Source organism: Cebus imitator, unplaced genomic scaffold (genome assembly GCF_001604975.1).
Source record: "Cebus imitator isolate Cc_AM_T3 unplaced genomic scaffold, Cebus_imitator-1.0 Scaffold133, whole genome shotgun sequence".
Taxonomy (NCBI): Eukaryota; Metazoa; Chordata; class Mammalia; order Primates; family Cebidae; genus Cebus; species Cebus imitator.
The window spans coordinates 3,069,277-3,090,150 of NW_016107448.1; positions in this window are offsets into that span (position 1 = coordinate 3,069,277).

Here is a 20,874-nt window from a genome sequence, read left to right on the forward strand (position 1 = left end):
CATTCATGTCCAAGTTTCTGTGGGTGCATATACTTTCAATTCTCTTGGGCATGTACCCAGGAGAGAAATTGCTGGGTCATATGGCAACTCTATGTTTATCTTTTGGAGAAGCTGGCAAACTGTTTTCCAAAGCATCTATAGCATTTTATATTCTCATCAGTTATGTATGAGGATTCTAACTTATTTGCATCCTTGCCAACTCTTGTTACTAAATATATTTTTCATTATAGTCATCCTAGTGGATATGAAGTGCTGCTATCTATTAGGCTGGTGTGAAAGTAATTGTGATTTTTGCCATAGCTTTTAATGGCAAAACCGCAATTACTTTTGCACCAGCCTAATATTGAGATTTGGATTTAAATGTACCTAACGACTAACGATATTGAACATCTTTTATATGTTTATTGACCATTCGAACACCTTGTTTGGTGAAATGTCTAATTAAATGTCAATTTTAAAATTGTATTGTATTTTTATTATTGAGTTACAGTAGTTCTTTACATGGTAGACACAAGTCCCCTATCAGATATGATTGCAAACACACTCTCCCATTCACTGGGTTGTCAGTTCAATTTCTTTCTTTACCTATTGTAATCCATCTTGATAATAAACATATAGAAATCTGTGCATTGCACAATTTACTTATGAATAGGTATAAATGTTGGAAACAACGTTAAAATAAAAATAATGGTGTTTTAATGGTGGGATAATTAGTAGCTATACACTTTTGGTGTATTTATAACATCTCCCAGATGATTAAAGAAATCTGAGAGATGTGTCATTGTGAGAGGATTGAATATAAAACGGAAGCACCAAAGGTTTTAACTTTTGTGTAGTTCTGTTTATCTTTTTTTCCCTTTGTTGCTTGTGTTTTGGTGTCATATCTAGAAACAATGACCTAATCCAAGATCACAAAGGTTTATACCTACTTTTAACCAAATAGTTTTGTGGCTTTAGCTCTTATATTTAGTTCCAGGGTCTCATTTTGAGTTATTTTGTGTAAGTTAAGAAAGAGACTCAATTCTTTTGAAGATGGATATCTAGTTGTCACAGCACCATTTATTGAAAATAAAAATACTGGTCTCTCCCTTTTTAATTATTTTGGAACCCTTGTCAATATAGGAGGTCAAAAAATTTAAGTATTTGTTTCTGGATGTTCAATCTACCCACTGTTCTACATGTGTATCCTTATGCCAGTATCACACTGTCTTGATCTGAAGGCTTTGCAGTATGTTTTAAAAATGGAAAGTAGGAGTCCTCCAAATTTATTCTTCATTTTCAAGATTTTTTTAGATATACCGAGTCTTTTGAACTGTTATTTGCAGTTTTGGATTAGCTTGTCAATATCTACAAAAATTTATTTGGAATATTTGTTGGAATTGAATTGACTCAGCCAATCAATTTTGGGAGTATTGCTAACTGTAATAGTGTCCTGGGTCAGGCCATGGTACAAAGTACCATAATCTGAGTGGCCTAAACAACAGAAATTTGTTTTCTCACAGTTTTGGAGTCTAGAACTGTGAGATCAAGACGTTGGCAAGATTTTTCTTTCTTGCTTTTCTGATGACTGATGGAGAATCTGTTGTATGCCTCTCTCTCAGTTTCTGGTGGTTTCTGGCAATATTTGGCACTCCTGAGGTGGCATTCTCCCTGTGTCTTCCTTCATATAGTCTTCCCTATGCATGTGTTTCTTTCTCTTCACACCAAGTTCTTCTTATTTATTTAACTTGTATTTTAAGTTCAGGGGTACATGTGCAGGGTTTTTATACATGTAAACTTGGGTCATGGTGGTTGTTGTACAGATTATTTAATCACTCAGATATTGCCTAGTACTCATTACTTATTTTTCTTGATCCTCTCTCTCTGCCTACCCTCCTTCCTCTGACAGGCCCCAGAGACTCTTGTTTTCCTCTATGTGTCCATGTGTTCTCATCATTTTGCTCCCACTTATAAGAACATGTGGTATTTAGTTTTGTTGTTGTTGTTGTTGATGTTGTTGTTGTTCCTGTGTTAGTTTGCTGAGGATAATAACCTCCAGCTCTATCCATGTTCTTGTAAAGGATGTGATCTTATTCATTTTATGGCTGCATACTATTCCATGGTATGTATGTACCATATTTTCTTCATCCGGTCTATCACTGAGGGGCATTTATATTGATTCTAAATTCTTGCTATTATGAATAGTGGGCATACACATGAATATGTCTTTATAATAGAACAATTTATATTCCTTTGGGTATATATGCAGTAATGGGATTGCTGGGTCAAATGGTATTTCTATTTTTAGGTTTTTGAGGAATTGCTACACTGTCTTCCACCATAGCTAAACTAATTTAAACTCCCACCAACCATGTATAAGCATTCTTTTCTCTACCACTTCGCCAGAATCCACTATTTTTTGACTTTGTAATTATAGCCATTCTGTCTAGTGTGAGAAGGTATCTCACTGTGGTTTTGATTTGCATTTCCCTAATGATCAATGATGTTGAGCTTTTTTACTTATGCTTATTGACAGCATGAAATTCTTCTTTTGAGAAGTATCTGTTTATGTCCTTTGCACACTTTTTAATGGGGTTGTTTGGTTTTTTTCTTGTAAATTTGAACTTCTTATAGATGCTGGATAGTAGACCTTAGACCTTCGTTGGATCCATAGGTTGTAAAAATTTTCTCCCATTCTGTAGGTTGTCTGCTCACTCTGTTGATAGTTTCCTTTGCTGTGCAGAAGCTCTTCAGTTTAGCAATTTATAGATTCAATAATTCTTCACAGAGATAGCAAAAAAGCCATTTTAAAATTTATATGGAACCAATAAAGAGCCCGAATAGCCAAGGGAATCCCAAGCAAAAAGAATAAAGCTGGCGGCATCACGCTACACAACGTGAAACTACTGTAAGGCTACAGCAACCAAAATAACATGGTACTTGTGAAAAAAGACACATAGAACAATGGAACAGATTAGAGAACCCAAAAATTAGACCACACACCTACACACCTAAAAACCACCTGATCTTTGACAATCCTGACCAAAACAAACAAACAAACAAACAAAAAAAAAGCAATGGGGAAAAGATTCTCTATTTAACAAATAGTGCTGAACTAGCTAGCTATATGCAGAAGATTAAAACTGAACCCCTTCCTTATACCTTATATAAAAATTAATTGAAGATAGACTAAAGACTTAAATGCAGAACGCAAAACTATAACAACCCTGGAGGACAACCTAGGCAATACCATTCAGATTATAGGCATGGGCAAAGATTTCATGACGATGCCAAAAGCAATTGCAACAAAAAAAAATTGACAAACAGGATCTAATTAAACCAAGTTATTTTAAAAGGACACCAGGTCTGGGTGTGGTGGCTCACACCTGTAATCCCAGCACCTTGAGGTGGGTGGATCGCTTGAAGTCAGGAGTTCAAGACCAGCCTGGCTAACATGGTGAAACCCCAGCTCCATTAAAAATACAAAAATATTAGCCAGACATGGTGGTGCACACCTGTGATCCCAGCTGCTCAGGAGGCTGAGGCAGGGGAATCACCTGAACCCGAGAGGCAGAGATTGCAGTGAGCGGAGATTGTGCCACTGCGCTCCAGCCTGGGGAACAGATTGAGGCTCTGTCTCTAAATAAATAAATAACTAAATAGACACCAGATATATTGGATTAACGGCTCGCCCTGCTCCAATAAGATCTCACATTAAGTTGATTATTTACATCCTCAATGATCCTATTTCCAAAAAAGATGACGTTCAGAGGGACTAGGAATTAGGACTTCAAAATAAGAATTTGAGCGGCATCCCATAACACCAATTTAACAATATTAAATCTGATTTTGTACACAGAATATTTTCTATTTAGATATTCAATAATTTCTTTTAATTATGCTTTTTGGTTTTCATATATAAACTATGAACTTTCTGTTTTAGTTTTCTCATATATATGAATGTTTTCATATATATAGTTTTCATATATATGAAGCAATTTATGTCTAAAAAATATTTGATTTATTTTAATGATGTTTTGCAGTCATATATATTAATGATATGTATATGACAACTACAAAGAAATTAAAGATATTTGTATCTTAGCCTTTTTTGTTAAATTTATTTCTAATTCTTAATTCTATTTGTTGCTATTGTAAACAGAATCTTAATTTCATTTTCATGTCATTTATTGCCAGCGGATAGAAATAAAATTGATGTTTTTATACTGACCTAGTATCCAGCCATGTTCCTAAACTCAATTATTAGTTCTAAAAGTTTTTGTGTGAATTCTTTAGGATTTTCTTTATGCAAAATCTGGTCAACTGTAAATAGAAATGCTGTTTTTCCTTTTCAAAATGGATACTTTTTATTTATTTTATTTGTCTAATTGCCCTGACTAGAACCTTCAATACAATGTTGAACAGAAGTGGTGAGAACAAATATTCTTGTCTTGTTCCTACAGAAAGTTTTCAGTCTTTCTCCATAAAGTATGATGTTAGCTGTGAGTTTTTGCTAAATGCTCTTCAATCAGTCAGGTTCAGAAATTTCCTCTTTATTTTTAGTTTGTTTAGTGTTTTTATTGTGAAAGTGTGTTGGATTTTTTAAAAATGTTTTTATTCTACAGCTATTGAGAAGCTTGTGTGTGGTTTCTGTTTATTAAAAAAACTTAGCCATCATAGAGTATATTAGTTTGCATAAAGGTATTATCTATTCTGAATCATATTAAAACACTAGAAGTCCTTCTGATTCAGTAAGGAATGCAATCTTTGCATATAAAGAACAAGCCAATTTCAATATCCTTTTTACTTCCTTGTATACAGAGCCCCAAAATGAGACTGAAATGCTTGAGTTGAATCATAAAGCATGGTGTGCCCTGAAAAGAAAATGAGAGAAAAAATATATATATGCTGGTTTATCTTTTGAGGGCGTGGGGAAAGGAGTTGGTGGCAGAGATTTGTTCTCTCTCGGACCAGATATACCGTGGTGCACGCTCCCAGTGCAGTTGTCTTAATGCAGATCTGTTCTAGGGACTAAATATGTCCCATGGATAAATGAATAATTAAATGCCACAATGAATATCTTTGAAAGTGTACTCCTTCAATGTGGGACAATGGAGAAATCATCCTGACGCTACTATTTCAGAAAAGGGGTTAAAACAAGAATCTTGTCAGTTCAAAATAGAAGGCAAAAGAGAGTTGCCAACAATAGCAGTAGTGCACAGCTAAGTGAAGAACAATGAAAGGCTTAAATCCATGTTATGTTTTTCAGTCAGGGTTTGCCAGCAGGGCCTCTCTTAAGTAATGTATTTGCAAGTTATTGGTGGATAAATTCCTGACGGAACAAGGAGAAAAGGGATTGGAAAAAGCCTGTCATCTACATACTTACCTTCACACTTTCATAGTTTCTGTGGTTCATTTTATTTTTCCAGTTATTGTTTTTACTCTATGAAATAGAATAAAAATCTTTCTTCCACTCCTTTCTGCTTCTGAAAACACTCTTAAGTCAACAATGGCATCATTGTTTAATCAGGTTTACACTTTCCAATTTACTTACGTTTGTCACATTTAACACAGTTGATTCCTCTCTTGAAATTCATGGGTTCTCTGGCTTTCAAGCCTGTATCATTTCTTCTTCTCTGCCTTCATTATTGGCAACTACACGTCAGAATTTCTTTTTTCTTCCATGTCTCTTAATAATAGATTCCTCTAGGGTTCCATTCTTCATCCTCTTCTTTTCAACTGTAAGTTTTCCCAGCCAATATAAAGCTGATGACCCCAAATTGTACTTTCAAGATGAATAGTCTTTTCTGAGCTCCATATTAATATTTCTGGTAGCCTTTGTGCTATCTCCTCCTCAATGATACATGATGTCTTATATTTGAAATGGAATATATTTATACATTCCAAAGCTAGCTTATCTTCTGGCATTTATTATTTTGTACAATGGTACTACTCTCTAAGAAATCACCCAGGCCACAGTCTTAGAAGCCCCTCTAGTCTAATGTCTACTACCCATTTCCAACATCTAAGCAGTCACCAGTCCATGCTGAGTCTATCTTACTATCTCTCAAACCCATTTTCTTTTCTCCCTCACTGCTATGGTTAAAGATCACTTTCCTGGTAAACATTATTATAGAATACAGGGAGGAGAAGGAGCAAAGCAGGAAAGGAGAGAAAAACAAAACTTGGATACAATATCTAGCTGGCTCCTGGTAAATAAGACTGCCGGATGCTAAATTCCCTCCCCCAAGATATCCTATAACATACATTCAAGGACTGGGAAGGGGAGATTTTAAGAAAATGTTGCAAGAATTTGTGAACTTGTTCTCATTTCCTATTACTCAAATATTTGTTCCAGGGCTTTTACAGCCTCACACTTTTTGGCCACAAATATGTGGGTACCACGTGTGACCACAGAGGTTGATAGGGAAGCCTTGGGACTCGAGGCACAAGACAAAGAAGTGCGAGGAACTGCTATTAGGTTGAAAATGTCTGGCCCATGGGGAGAAAACTAATCTGAGAGAATTTGGAGTGTTTTATAAAAGGTGTCTAATACACTTCTAACTCTTTTCCCTTTACTTCATTTAGTTTATTTTCTGCAGTGCCTAACACCTGATCTTTTAAATTGCAAATCCTAGCAATCCATTCTAAAGTCCTTCAGCGATTCTACAAAGCTTATATGATAAATTTGGAAATTCTTCATATTGAATGAAAGGGATTCGTGATCCAATTCTTGCTTATCTTTTCAGCATTTGCATTACTTCGGCACATTTCCCAAAGGGGATGACCATGAAGAATGATTTTTTTCAATGATTATTTGTGAACTTGTGGTTTCTTCTACTTCCAATACTCTCCTGTTCATCATTTAAAGTGGCTCAAATGTAATTTTTTATGTGATATATTTTCTGAGATCTTCTGACATAACTATTAGTTCTTTATTTGCTCTTTTGTAACCTCTAGTTCATACTGTTACACAGCACACAACAAAATGACTTTTTTTTTTTTTTTTTTTTTTTTNGTTTTACTCTGTCACCCAGGCCGGAGTGCAGTGGCACCATATCGGCTCACTGCAACCTCCATTTCCTGGGTTCAAGCAGTTCTCCTGTCTCAGCCTCCTGAGTAGCTGGGATTACAGGCACCCACCAGCATGCCCAGCTAATTTTTTTATATTTTTAGTAGAGATGGGGTTTCACCATGTTGGCCAGGCTGGTCTCAAACTCCTGACCTCAGGTGATCTGCCCACCTCAGCCCCACAAAGTGCTGAGATTACAGGCGTGAGCCACCAGGCCCATCTCCAAACAAAATGGCTTTAAGAATTAGTTTAGGGTAGAGAGTAGGGTAGAGATTGCTTTCTGTTCATCTCCCTATTAACTGGGACTAGGAAATCCAAAATTGATCAAAATTGCGCTCAATGTGGTAGGTTATATAAAAAAAGGAGTCTTTCTAGACTCAATATCATTTTATATTGATTTTAATCTGCAGTAATCACCCAAAAAATAAGACATCCAAAAAATAATGTGTATTTTTTTATTGTGTCAGTTACTTGTTTGGTTTTCCAGTTATCCACTTATTTTTCAAGGTTTTAATACTTCAGTCAGATTTTAAGCTCTTTAAGAAAGAGGCTTAGTTCTCTGTGTTTTCCATAATATTGTGTACAGAAAACAATCTCAGTAGTCATTCTTGAATTCATTTGACAAATGAATTATTAAAATTTATATTTAACTTCCATTCAAAGTTTTACTTAAGTTGTTGTTTTGTAAAAAGGATAAATTATTTCAAGAGCTTGAGGACAACTTAAGGGAGAATTATTTTTCAGCTTTTTTCTCCAGTGTGTTTTATTCTATTTGTGAGTTGTTGAAATTGGCTTTGAAATTCTACTAGTGATTTTTGATGCAGTCTATGAAATTTTTAGACATTAGAAACTTTTAAACACTGCATTAAGGGAACTGTGACAGTATTTTAATGACCCTAAGATAATACAGAACGTTTAGAAATCAATGTAATAATGATGAGAATGACTGTTACAGGATTGTGGAACTGGGCTAATGTTCAGGGATTATTGTGTATGGTATCTACATGCATATGAAGGATAATCTATAAATATTTTGATATAATGAAAAGAATATTATATTCTCTGTTTGAGTTCCTTTATCTAGGATTTTCATTTTCCTATCTTTAATACATGTAAGAATATCTATTATGTATGTCTAGAAAATTATATATATGATATATAATAGAGATGCAGGGCTAATTTTTAAAATTGGATAGTTTTATTTATACTGTGAGGGGGCCACTGAATATTAAAACTTTTTTCATTGTATGTTGTAAGTGCCTTTATTACCTAGAAAGATAGTTTTCAAGTTAGAAAAAAGTGATAAACTTGTCATAAATACTTAGGTTAATTAATAAAATGATTGTTTTAGTGTTTATAAAATCACATGGATGAAATAGGGGTAATGATTTTAAAAAGACAATTTTATCTTGTCTTTCTTGCTTTTGTGCTATCTAAAATATTGGAAATAAATAAGAACCTTGGTGTTCTACTTTTTTCCTTTCTGTTTCTCTCTCTCTCTCTCCTTTCCCCTTGTCTTCTCTGAGGACAAGATTGATTTAATTTGGACAGCTGGAGGAGAGTAGGATGAAAGGCTTTTAAAAAAAAACCTGCTGTCTTTAAAGCCTAAATTTATTCCAATTTCATGTTTATTTCTTTTACTGATTATTTTATTACTATCTTGTCATTACCCCATTATTAATATTTGAAAATTTCTGATATGCAGAAGAAATATCTTTCATTTATATTCTTTACAATTCTTACCGTTTACAGAAAGGAACTTTGGTCTGGGAGTCTGGAAGTCTATGTCAATATTTTAATCAAGGAGTAAGTGGCAGCCACTTGGACTGCAAAAAGGCTAATACAAGGCATTTTACAACAAATGGTTTCTGGCTAATACTGAAAGGGTATGCAAACTTATTTCAACCTCTACAATTACTAAGTGTAATTGTGAGAGGGACAGCAGAAATTTCTCTAGTCATACGCAAAACACCGAATAACTGACTTTTATGTGTAAAAGGCATCACTAATAGAGAAGTCTATATTAAAAATTTAAATATATTATTACATTATTCCACCCATACTAAAAATAGTTGAATAATCATAATTTCATAAGATTTAATAAAAATAAAATCATTTAAATATTGTCATGAAGGTAAATCTTATCAATCTGCTGAAATCTGCTAAAAAACCAAAAATATGTATTTGGGATGTCTTCAAATTTAGTTCAACTAGATTTATTTCAAATTGGTAATTTACTTTTGAAGTCATATGTAAACTTTAAAGTCACGAATGTTGAATTATGCTATTATTATTTAAATAAATTTTGTAAGAACTCCATTTTCTTATGTCCTGTGTCAGATAATCTACATTGCCTATTATATAGTTAATCCCTGTCATCTGAAATCTGTTTAGGAATAATTCCAAGTAAAGGCACACAAGACAGTAGATGAAGATGTAATAAAATAATTAGGCCTAACTATGAACAAGTAGAAGCCTCCATAGTTTGTCTGACATTAACTGCTAAATTGGATCATAACCTTGACCAAAATGTGATAGAAAGATTGAAATCTTCCTAATTCTGATGGACTGATGCAAGGGGTACTGATTTGTATTTAAATAAAACTTTTCCTGTGAATCCTGGTCACCTCTAGTTTTAGTGATTAAATAGTCTTTATTTGAAAATCAATTAACCATTTATAAGCCCCATGGATCTTTTCTCAGTCACAAGCATGAAGATGGCTTTAGAGCCCCACAATAGTATTGTCATTGCACTGTAATCTTGTCTAATTAGAGCAAATGTGATTGTAGCTATAGGAGACATGTCAACTTGATTCTCTTTCTGCCTACCCTATAGTCTTACGCTAATTTTTGTCGTATTAATTTCAATGTTTTCCGTTACAAAAATATGTGACAATGAACAACCTTGTAAAAACACTCATCCATCTCTCAGATAACCATTGTTTGCTAAGGAAATTTAAATACAGCTAGTGCTCGACTTACGACCACGATTAGTTCCGACAGACCAGTCGTGACACGATTTGGTCGTAAGTTGAGTAGGCTATATGTACAGTACTGTGAAATGATGTTATACAAATCTTTAAGTCATATTTTATCATAATTTTCTTTCATTATTGTTATATATCATAATTTTCTTTGTTCATTTTATGCCATTTTTATCATCTCTACACCATTTTGTTTCTTATTTTTACATTCGTCAGGTTTAAGTAAAACACTGCATTACCAGTACAACTGGTTTAATATTTGCAAAACATACAAAATTACAAAATACAGGTGCAAAAAATACCATAGGAAACATTTTCCCAATTGCAAAATATATCAAAATATATAAACATGTACGAAACATTTTATTGGCCGCTGGTTCTTGGCTGCGGATCATTGATGTTGTCATCTGAGGCAGCAGTTGGGGTTACCAGAGTTGGTTTTTTCATAAACATGGTGAGATTTGTCTGAATTGTACGTTTCTTTTTTTCTTCATAAATTTCACGATATGGACGAAACACATCATGCGCCATCCGTTCAATCCTTGCAAATCGTTCGATGTTTGGGCCCATTGCTTCGAAATGTATAAGAAGTTTATTGGGAGGGGTTTGATGAAAAATATCCAAGACACAAAACACAAATTGCTGTACTGAGTCTGGGATAACAGTTGAAATGGTGCATGCGGAGATGGTAGCGCTGCCGGAAGCTGGTCTGCACTGTCGTACGCCCAGCTGGGCAATGTTTGCACTGCCAGACGCGGAGCAGTTGTGGTAGCGATTGTGGTCATAAAGTCGAATGGTCGTAAGTTGCATAGGTCGTAAGTCGATCAGTGCCTGTATATGCTTTTATCTCTGCTTTTTCCATTGAGCAGCTCTTTTATCCAGCCATCATGTTGTCCAGTGCTCTAAAACACAAAATCTACAGTCAACATTTCTTAAGTTTTCTTCCAAAAATTTGTCTACCTCAGTATACCAACTAAGTAAACAGTAATACCATCTACCTAATTACTTAAACCATAGGTCTTTTTCCTTTTACGTCATTTATTATTGAATCCTTTGCCTCATGTATATGTCCCATATCTATCCACTTACTTTTACTTCTGTAATTATTACTTTAGCTTGAACCATTCTGATCTCTCATTGGGAGAACTCTAACATCACTTTTACCACTTACTCTAATTTCATACTTGTCATCCCCTTTCTTCCTGCCATAGCATGCAAAGTGATGTTTTGAAACTGAAAGTAGATTATATCATTTTCCTGTGAAAACTCTCCAAATGACTTATCATTAGACTTAGTAAACTTCAAATTCCTATGGTGGCCTTTGAGGCTTGACATGAACTGGCTGAATAACTCTGATTTTCTCTCTTACCTCTCTTGCACTTTGTTGAATTTGGCCACATTGAGCTTCTTTCTAGTTTTCCATTATATAACAAATTTGCTTGGATTTGACTCAAATCTCAGCTCCTCAGAGACCATCCCTGACTATTGAATCTGAAGTAACTTCCTTCTGCACCCATTATTTGAATTGGTTCTCATTAAAGCATTCAAAACATATTCACCATATGTTCTTAGGCAGAAAAAATACATAAACATATTCACAATTAGATAATTGTCATGACTTTCTTACATGTATGGCAATTATTAAAATACCTTAATATCCAGCTCATGATGCTGGTGCTGGAGCTGAGACACTACAAACCGTGTTTTCTCCTTTGTGAGCTGGTTCCTGTTAGATTCTGCAGGGGTAGAGGGTGCCACAGAGATGAGAGGGCTGGAGGCTAAAGAGGTGATTTTCCGTTCCTTTCAGTGTCTCCTATGCAAAGCTTCTTCACTCAGCAGCAAGCAGTACACTACAGTAGAAGCAGTAGATTCCAGGTTACATTTCTTTTCCAGTATTCCTAGAACTAGCCCCATTAGAGACAGACTCTTCAGAGTTCTGAATCCCAGCTCCTTAGAGTCCTCCCTCTGAGTTCTTGAAGCTCCAGCAATATCCAAACAGTAACTCCTTTTCAGAGATCTCAGTCCCGGTTCTACCAGGCCCCTTCTCCAAGGTTCTGAAGTTTAGTAATTCCAACCTTGTCCTTTTGCTCTCTCCCCTCTGCCCGTGGGGTTAGCATCTGCTTCCTGCAGTTACTTGTTCACAATACCTCAGCGTTTTCTATTTTGTCTTCTGTTTTCTAATACCTGGCTAACAATTATTCATAGCAAATTTTCTCTGTTAACATAACTTATGTGGTTTCTATCTCCTGGCTGGATTTTGACTATTAAAGTGGGACTGAATTATTGGCTAATTAAAATATCTAAAGAAAAGACAAGACTGTATTTCACCTTCTGAAAGAGATCTTTGAATTATGGGAGGAAAATGTTAAGTGGCCTCTTGATGTTGGTCCCAATGGCACAAATTTTGACTGTTTAGTAAAAAATCTCTCTATCTCATGCCACATACTCATGTAGCCTTGAGTTGTGTGGTCAGGTTCTTCATTGCAGAAGAGGCAAAGTAATGAGTGATGTATATTATAATAAGGACTCAGTGTAGAAAGAAACTTGATGAAGAGACTATAGGATTAGTCAAGGGATCAGTAGTGGAGGCTGCTGCTGTGCTTATAAAAGTATCTTTAATTTCTGTTATACTGTTTCTTCTGAATCGAAAACCCTAAAATAGTTATCCTTGCCCTACTTACATAATGTGCTTATTGACAAAAATAGGAAGTCATCTAACTGAAAATTATTTTGAGAAATATGAATTGTTACAATAATAAAAATATTTAGTTATATATGAATTGTTTAAAAAAAGAATTTAAATTGTATCAGAAAGGATCCAGGTACATTATCTACCTTTAGTTTACTGCATTTATTCCTTATTACATCCAAATGCCAGAATTACATATATTGTCTTATTTAGGATCTTTTGCTACTGATAGGTATATAGACAATATTTTGAACTGTTAGTATCACATGATTTCCTACTGGAACTCTGGGAGTCAGGGGCTTTGCTTCACTTTCTTATTTAATCACCTTTGAACAATAGTCTTTACATCATAGAAAAACAAGCGTTCTCTCATGGTCATGTTACTGACGTCAGAAGCGGAGTGAGGGGGAGGGAGTGAGAGCTCATGAATTTGCAAAGCAGTTTTGAGGAGATGACCAAAATGACACGTAAGTATTTAGATCAAAAATTTAAAGAGGAAAATAATGAAGGTGAAGTACTTTCTTAGGTAACTGGCACAGAAACAGTTTATAAAACATTAAAATGTCAATTTCCAATATTCTTAACCTTTGTTCTTACTTGAAGAAATGGTGTCATCACAGCACAGTGGTTTCTACTCTCCTGTCCAGGTTAGAGGTGGGTTAACAATGTGGTGACATGTAAGGACCTGAAGCAAAAATGACGATTGTCCAATCAAGACACCATCAAGTTGGTTCTCTGAATTTCAAAGAGAAGCCTCTTTTTTTCCCTCTTGGTAAATCAAGTCTATAAACTGTCAAATGCTTGTATGACATCCTGAGAATTTGGGGTGACTAAGCATTTAGAGGCTGCTTTTGGACATGATTTTATCTTCTTCCTGCTTCTGAGAATTGGTTCTTGGTATCTGCAGTGGCTGTCAGCTGTGGCTGTACCGACTGATGCCAAAGAAGGCTCATGTAAAAATATATAGAAACTTTCCATTTGGGATACAAATTCTACATCTTTGCCAGATTTTGTGCCAGAAAAAAAAGCTATGAATTCAATCCTTATCTACAGAACACCAAATATAGGAAAAGATTCCTCCTAAGTATAGCAGAGAATATTATTTATTGAACTTGTGATAATCCTGGGCCTTTCCCCAAATCAGCCTTTATAGCATGGGGTGTGTACTTGAACCAAGGCTTTGTAAACAAGAGGCATTGACGGCAGAGCAGGGCACCTGATGGCCTCGGCCCCTTCATGCCCAGTGAATCTGAAGACCCTGTTGCTGCTGTCCTCTTTTTGTGTTATCCTCTGTCTCCATTCTGAAGAGGCAGTGATAGCAGCAAGCCTCTGTTATTGCAGTTGTCTTGGCATCAACACACAGATACTCTGTTCTCTGGCTGCTCACTCTGACTATTGGCAGACAGAGGATGAACAGGCTGCAGAATCAACCCCATTACTGTCATCCTAATCCTCTTTAATGGAATCCACATTGGCTAAGGCTAGGCACCAGTCCCCATCCCCATCCTCATGCGTAGGATGCCTTAACTTAGCTTGATATGAGGCAGTTCATTGAAGAGATGACAGTATTGTGTTTGCTGCCACCTTTCGAAGAAAACCAGAACAATGCCATGGGGAATGTTATATTACATATTAGAAGCCAGGGAAAAATATGCATTTTTAAAGTGAAAGGACATTTTTGAGGCATATTCACACATATCTTCCTACCATTTCCTTTTTTAGAATGATGCTGTTGGAGCTACTGGTGTTATAGTACCAATATTCAAGAAAAAATATTGTAAGCTTTCTGAGCTGGATAATATATGTGTGCGTAAGAGATATGGAAAGAGAGAGACACAGAAAGAGAGAGGGAGAGAAAGAGAGGCAAAGAGACAGAGAGAATGAGAATGATTAACATTCATAACACACTGTCACCAGGGAAAGGACAAGAAGGAACAACATGGCAGGCAGAAATTTAGCTAATGTTTGCTGGAGGTGGTGGATTTGAGATTGACAAAGGAGGGTACATAGCATTTCTGATTGCTAAAATTCTTTAGAACTTTTTATTTTAGGTGAGAAATGAGGTACTTAGAAGATTAAGTTCAGCTTCAAGAGAAGAAGAGGATTTTGATGAGCTTCTCTAGCCTCTTACCAGAGAGGTAAAATTGCCCACCTTGTCTGCCTTTCTGTTTCAAGGCACTTTGAACATCAGAATACATCAGAACATACACAAATCTGTGCTTTTGGCAATAATACATAGCAGCCAAAGTCTAAATATTAGCAGAAAACAATAAATCACTTTGAATGCTGTTTATTATGACAGTGGCCTTACATTCCCAAAGCATAATGAACATTGAACACAGGAGAGAGAGAAGCATCAGAAGATGAACAGCTTGCCTCTGGGTTCTCAGCAATGACAACATGGCTGCTGACAGTCATAAGCCCTTGAAAGTTCCAAGTTCTGTTTATAGAGGTATGATCATTACTGATATATTTCAGTAAACCCTGGAACACTTCTGGTTCAGCTGCTCCTTCATGCAGCACCTGTGGATGTACCTGTGGGCCTAAAAATAACAACAGCCAAAATTATATGGAGATCAGAAGCAAACTCTGTTGTGATCACAGTTTGTGTTTCCATATAACTCCTTGTAAGGACACCCACTTAACATACTTTCCCAGATTTTATGGGCAGCTGCAGCATTGGGTTTTTATTTCCTTTCATGTGAGGTTTTTTTTTTTTTTTCTTTAAGAATTTTAAGTTTTAAAGAGCTGAGTCATGTCTCCCTAAGTTTTCGTGATCATATGTGCTCCTCTGAAGGTTTGCATAATTAAGGTTTTTAACTGGACGATACATGGTGTAGTGGACTGGACAGACCAAAGTTACTGTCATGAAATTTAATGGAGATTGTCAGTTGAAGTCTTCTGGGCCCAGAAGCAAGTGCCTTCTAAACCCTATCCGTAGGCTTTACCTTCTAAACCCTAGTCATGGTTGCTAAAACAAGGCAGAATAGGAAAATTCTTGATTTTAATAGGAAATATGTTCACTTCGGACCCAGAGTCCAATGGCAGGAAACAGTTAACTCATATGGTTTATCTATTACTTTATATGTTTATTACAGGAGGATATGTCTCCATCCCTTACCTCCTCATGGCTAGAAGTGAAAATGCTAGGGCAATCCGTTTGTGAGAGAAAATATTTTATGTTACCCTCTGTCCAAAACCTACTGTGAATCTCCATTTCAGTTTAGCAAAAAGAGTTTCAAGTCCTCAGAAGGTCCTACACAATTTATATTCTGTCGCTCCCTCAGCCAATTCATTCATTATATCTCCTCCCATGGCTGCCAGCATTGTTGTCACAATAACTTAATTACTGTTCCTCAAAAATTTCAGGTAAAATCCAATGGGTAATTTGTTCAAATATTCTCTCTGTCTGTCATAATCTTACTCAGAAACCTGCTTGGTTGATTCTCCCTCCTCCTTCATCTTTGCATAAATCTTATCTTCTGAATGGGGTCTGTCCTAATCACTCTACTTGGCACTGGAGACTAGCGTTCCCACTACCTTGAAATAACAATGACTCTTACCTTATTCTACTTCTTCTCTTTTTGACAATAACTGTTTTTTGTCACATTGTAACATACTTGTAACTTACTTATCTACTCTGTTCTGCATTGCCTCTATTAGTCTAGCATCCCTGACTGTACCCTCCTCAAACTCTGTATGCTTTTCATAGTACTCCTGCTGTTACCCAAGTACCGTTTTATGCATCTCTGAGCTTTAGGGAATTCCTCTGAAACCATTGAAGTCTGTCTGGTGCGGAAGCCTGAATGTATGGAGAAATTAGCACCCAACAGCAGTTATCAACCAATGACTCACATGAGTTAGTCCATAAATACCACTGCTCTCTCAGTCCTTGGGTGAACACTTCTCAAGCCTGTGTTTTGCATTTTTCCCCATAGTTTCCATGCAAGACAAAATAGCAGTTTCCCCACCATGATCACTGATTTATTAATTCCTCATGAACTGGCTACCTTTCTAGTCCTAATTCAATTGCCCACGACTCTGCTTTCCAAATGGTCCACTCCTAAATAAATTATTTGCACTAAAATCCTTTATTCAGGATCTGTTTCTAAGGTAACCCAAACTGAGACATCCAATAAAGTGTAAGTTTTATGAAGGTAGACATCCTTTACTTATAAAAATTATTATTACTTTTAAGTGATATATCTTAAATGCCTACATAATGTGAGGAACAGAGCAGATGTGCAAATATGTGTAAAATGAATTAATAAATTTACTAAATACTTTTAAGAAACATTCTCTAGTAATGATAGTCACAAATAGTGACTGAGTTTTTATTCCTGTGTTTAGAATTCTGAATCGCCCGTTTCACAGGTATAAAAGTTAATCTCATTGCTATTTATATTAAGAAATTTCATTAATAATTAGTATTTTCTTATTTTAAACATTTCTAGTGGTTATTTGTATTTATTTTGTTAATTAGCTTGTTCTTTGCCATGTTCCTTTTGGAAATATGATTTTTTAAAATAATGACTTTTTGTAAATGTTTTCTTTATTTTTATTGTTCAATTTATTTTATGTCTAGAAATTTTATATTCATGTAATCAGATCAATCTTTTGTAATTTTTCCTATACTGATACTCAAAATGTTAATCTATATATTCCTCTAGTAATTAATATTTTAAAAATTAATATTTATTTTTTTCACAATATATTTTTATTTGAGATGAGTCTTTTTTTCTTTGCTATAGATAACCAAGTACCCCAGTACTATTTCTTGAATATATTGAAATGCATTTTGAAGAATAAATAGGAATTAACTTTGTAGTATAAGAAAGAAATTTTTCATCAAATAGAATCACATTGTGGAAGACAAAATTCTGAGTAAGAAAATGGTGAGATCTAGGACCTCTACCGTAGCATATCACTGGCAAAATGAATTGGGAGTGCTCTACTTTGTTCTGGACCCCATTTCTATTATATTTCTATGTCTTGTAAAGAAACAGATGGCGCCTGTAGGAGAGAGAGTCCTGCTCACTAAGTAGTCCACGTGCTCCTCTACCTTTCATAGACCCCATTACAATTATGTTAAGACCATGTAATTAGCTCTGTACAAAGGACTGGGAATGTAAATAATATGGATCATGTCTGGGCAGATGCAGTAAAAAACTCATGCCTACTGCATCCCAGTGTCCTCTTTCTGTGGAATAGTCAGAGGCCCTGTGGTTCAAATGTTAGCTAAAGAGAGCAGAACCTCCATCAGTCTGTGACTGTATAGGAAAAGTCCCCAGACAGTCTGTGTGGGACATGTAATGAGAGTGAAAAGATAAAGTCTCTTATATTCCATTTCTAAGGTATAGGAGATAACTTTCTGCAGCATAGCTTACCCTATTTTGACTAAAGCTGTATCTAAAATTAAAACCAAATTTATTATTCTTCACTCCAAATCTATTCTCGCATCCCATTTTCTAATTTTTGTTAATGGGAAACTGATTCCTAGCCTCATAAGAATGGTGTGAGAATTCAATAAATGAATATATTTGAGCTACTTAAAACTTAACAACCTCTCAGTGTTTGATAATTTTTTATTGCTAGTTACCTTAGTGCCAAATCTTGGAATTGTTTTAGCTTAAGCCTTATTCTCATTTAATTAGCATGAATATATTTATTTCCTAAATTTAGCATTAAATCAAGTTCATTTCCATTTCTTTCCCTGCTACCTTTCTTCAAGCTTGAGTTAGTCTATTGTAATAGTCTTATACTTGATGTGCCTTCCATTATAAGATTTGTTTTTCTATTATACAGGCAATCACATTCCTCTCCAACTGTTGAATGCTTACCTATTGCATATTAGGGCTAAAATTTCATCTCTGTTTCTATGTGATCAAATCAACATATAGTTAAGCTCAATCTTCTTATGCCATCCCTTTATGGAACTTTTCCTCTATCCCTACTGTATTATCACCATAAAAGACACATCTTATTTTACCATTTCTGTGCTTTACTGGGGTACTAACTTTAGTGACTATGTCAAATATTCCAAATCTTAAGTTCTATCTCAAATGTCACCTCTTCTTCAAAGTATTTCATAATTTTCCTAGTTAAAAAGTACTTTTTTCCCCCTCTGATCTTTTAAAGTACATTTATCCTTCTGTATTACTCTACCTATCGTATCACATCTGTACAATGCTACATATTTAATATGAGAACTCAGTTTGGGTTTTTATCTTTACTTAACATAGTATTATGAATCTCTTGGACAAACAATATATGTTTCTTAAATATAGATGGGGTGAAATCCAAAAAGTAAACTTAGAAACTTTGCATGCCAAGTTCTGCAAAATCTGTTGCAGAACTTACCTGTTGTTTATTTATTTATTTGGGCCTATTTTTAATTGGACTCATTGAATTGTGTCCAATGCATTTTATTACTTATTAAATAAAACATTCAAGTTATCTGCTTTTACTTTCCTGCAAGGTGACATTCATGCCATTACTATCTAAACAGAAAATCAATGAGAGGCTTTAATTTCCTATGTAGAAAGGTTTAGATTAAGAAAATACACCTCCAGCAGCAACATGGAGTAGCATAAATTAGAAAAAAAATGATTAGGGACATTAAAGATAAATATGGCTACACTTTGAGAAGAAAGGGAAGTATGGAAGATCCTTTAAAGCAGCTGCAATTAAAAATGTTAATAAGAATTCATGAAAGAACAAGAACCGTAAATGAGTCCTTTAAGAGGTAGAGAAATATGATAAATTGTGGTACTCTGGGTAATCACAATTAGCAAAATGGAGAATAATTAAAGAAACCAAATGAGAGCACATATAGTGATAAATGAGCTTAGACTTGTTACAGAACTGCGTTATTAGCAGATTCTTTTTGCTGGTGAGGAAAATAATACAGACAGAGAGAGAATTTTTCTATGTAAATGAAAGATAGGTGTCCATACCTTATTACACTTAATGAAATGCTGGTCTAACAGTGACCCATCCACAGGGAAGAGAATCTACAAATAGGCAAATGTCCCCAAACCCGCAGGGAGGTAGCCTCTGTCTCATGCCTGCCATTCAAGCAAGTACTTGGAAGATGCAGGTCACTAAAGACTAACCTTTTCCCTCCTGTGTTTTTCTTTACGAAGAGTGGCTGTGAATTACACAGCAGGAGAGGTGTGTGTCTGTGCTTATTAAAGACACTAAGCCTTGATCACATTTGGTTTCCAATACCTAACGTTAACCGCAGCAAGTCTCTAGAATATTCCTAAGGAAATAGTGTCCTACCATGCCAATAATCCCTAACAATATTTCTGCCATAGTACAAATTATTAGAGGCATTTCTAGATGTTTTCAAAAACAATAAGAGCATTGACTATTGGCCATGAAACATGGCCTAATCTTAAACCCTAGGATTTGTGTTGAGTGCCACATATAATGACCTCTGAAATAATGGAACTGTCAGGCTGGTGCCTGGAGCTCTCTAGGACTGAGCTTATCAGTGTAATCTGTGCAGAAATGGGTGTAGTGAGATGTCTTATTCAGTTCTTCCTGTTCAAATTAAGTTAGAGCCATAGACTTAACTGAGTAGAAGTTGCATTTATGTGCCCACAAAAGCTGGCCAGCACTTTATGACTGCCAGACCCTGCTTTTCCTAATGCCAATTGCTTTTAATGTCTGCCTACTTACTAGAGTTTCTTTGGTGTGGGAAAGGTATACTGGTCAGAAAACATATATATAAGTTCCAAAGACACAATTTCCATTATGTCTAAACTATTCACAGATACTTAAATTGATTTCTGGTTATTAGCAAAATACAAAAATCTCCTCTTAGACTAAACCAAGCTGACATTTCATTAATCTTTTGAAGAGAATATCCAAGACCTGTTTAAATATCCAATACCATTTTCGTGTCTTTTATGAATAGATACATCTACATATATTTGTACTTTGCTTTTTCAATGTGCATTGAGAGTTTGCCAAGAGGCAAACAATGTTTTAAGCATTAGGTATAGAAAAGTCAATAAGATAGACAAGGGCCTGTATAAAGTTATATATAGAGGGAAAGGAAGAAAAGTAAACAAATAGATGAATACAAAATAACCAGTGCAATATGTTAAATGCAAAACAGGATAAAGTGCTAGAGATTAATT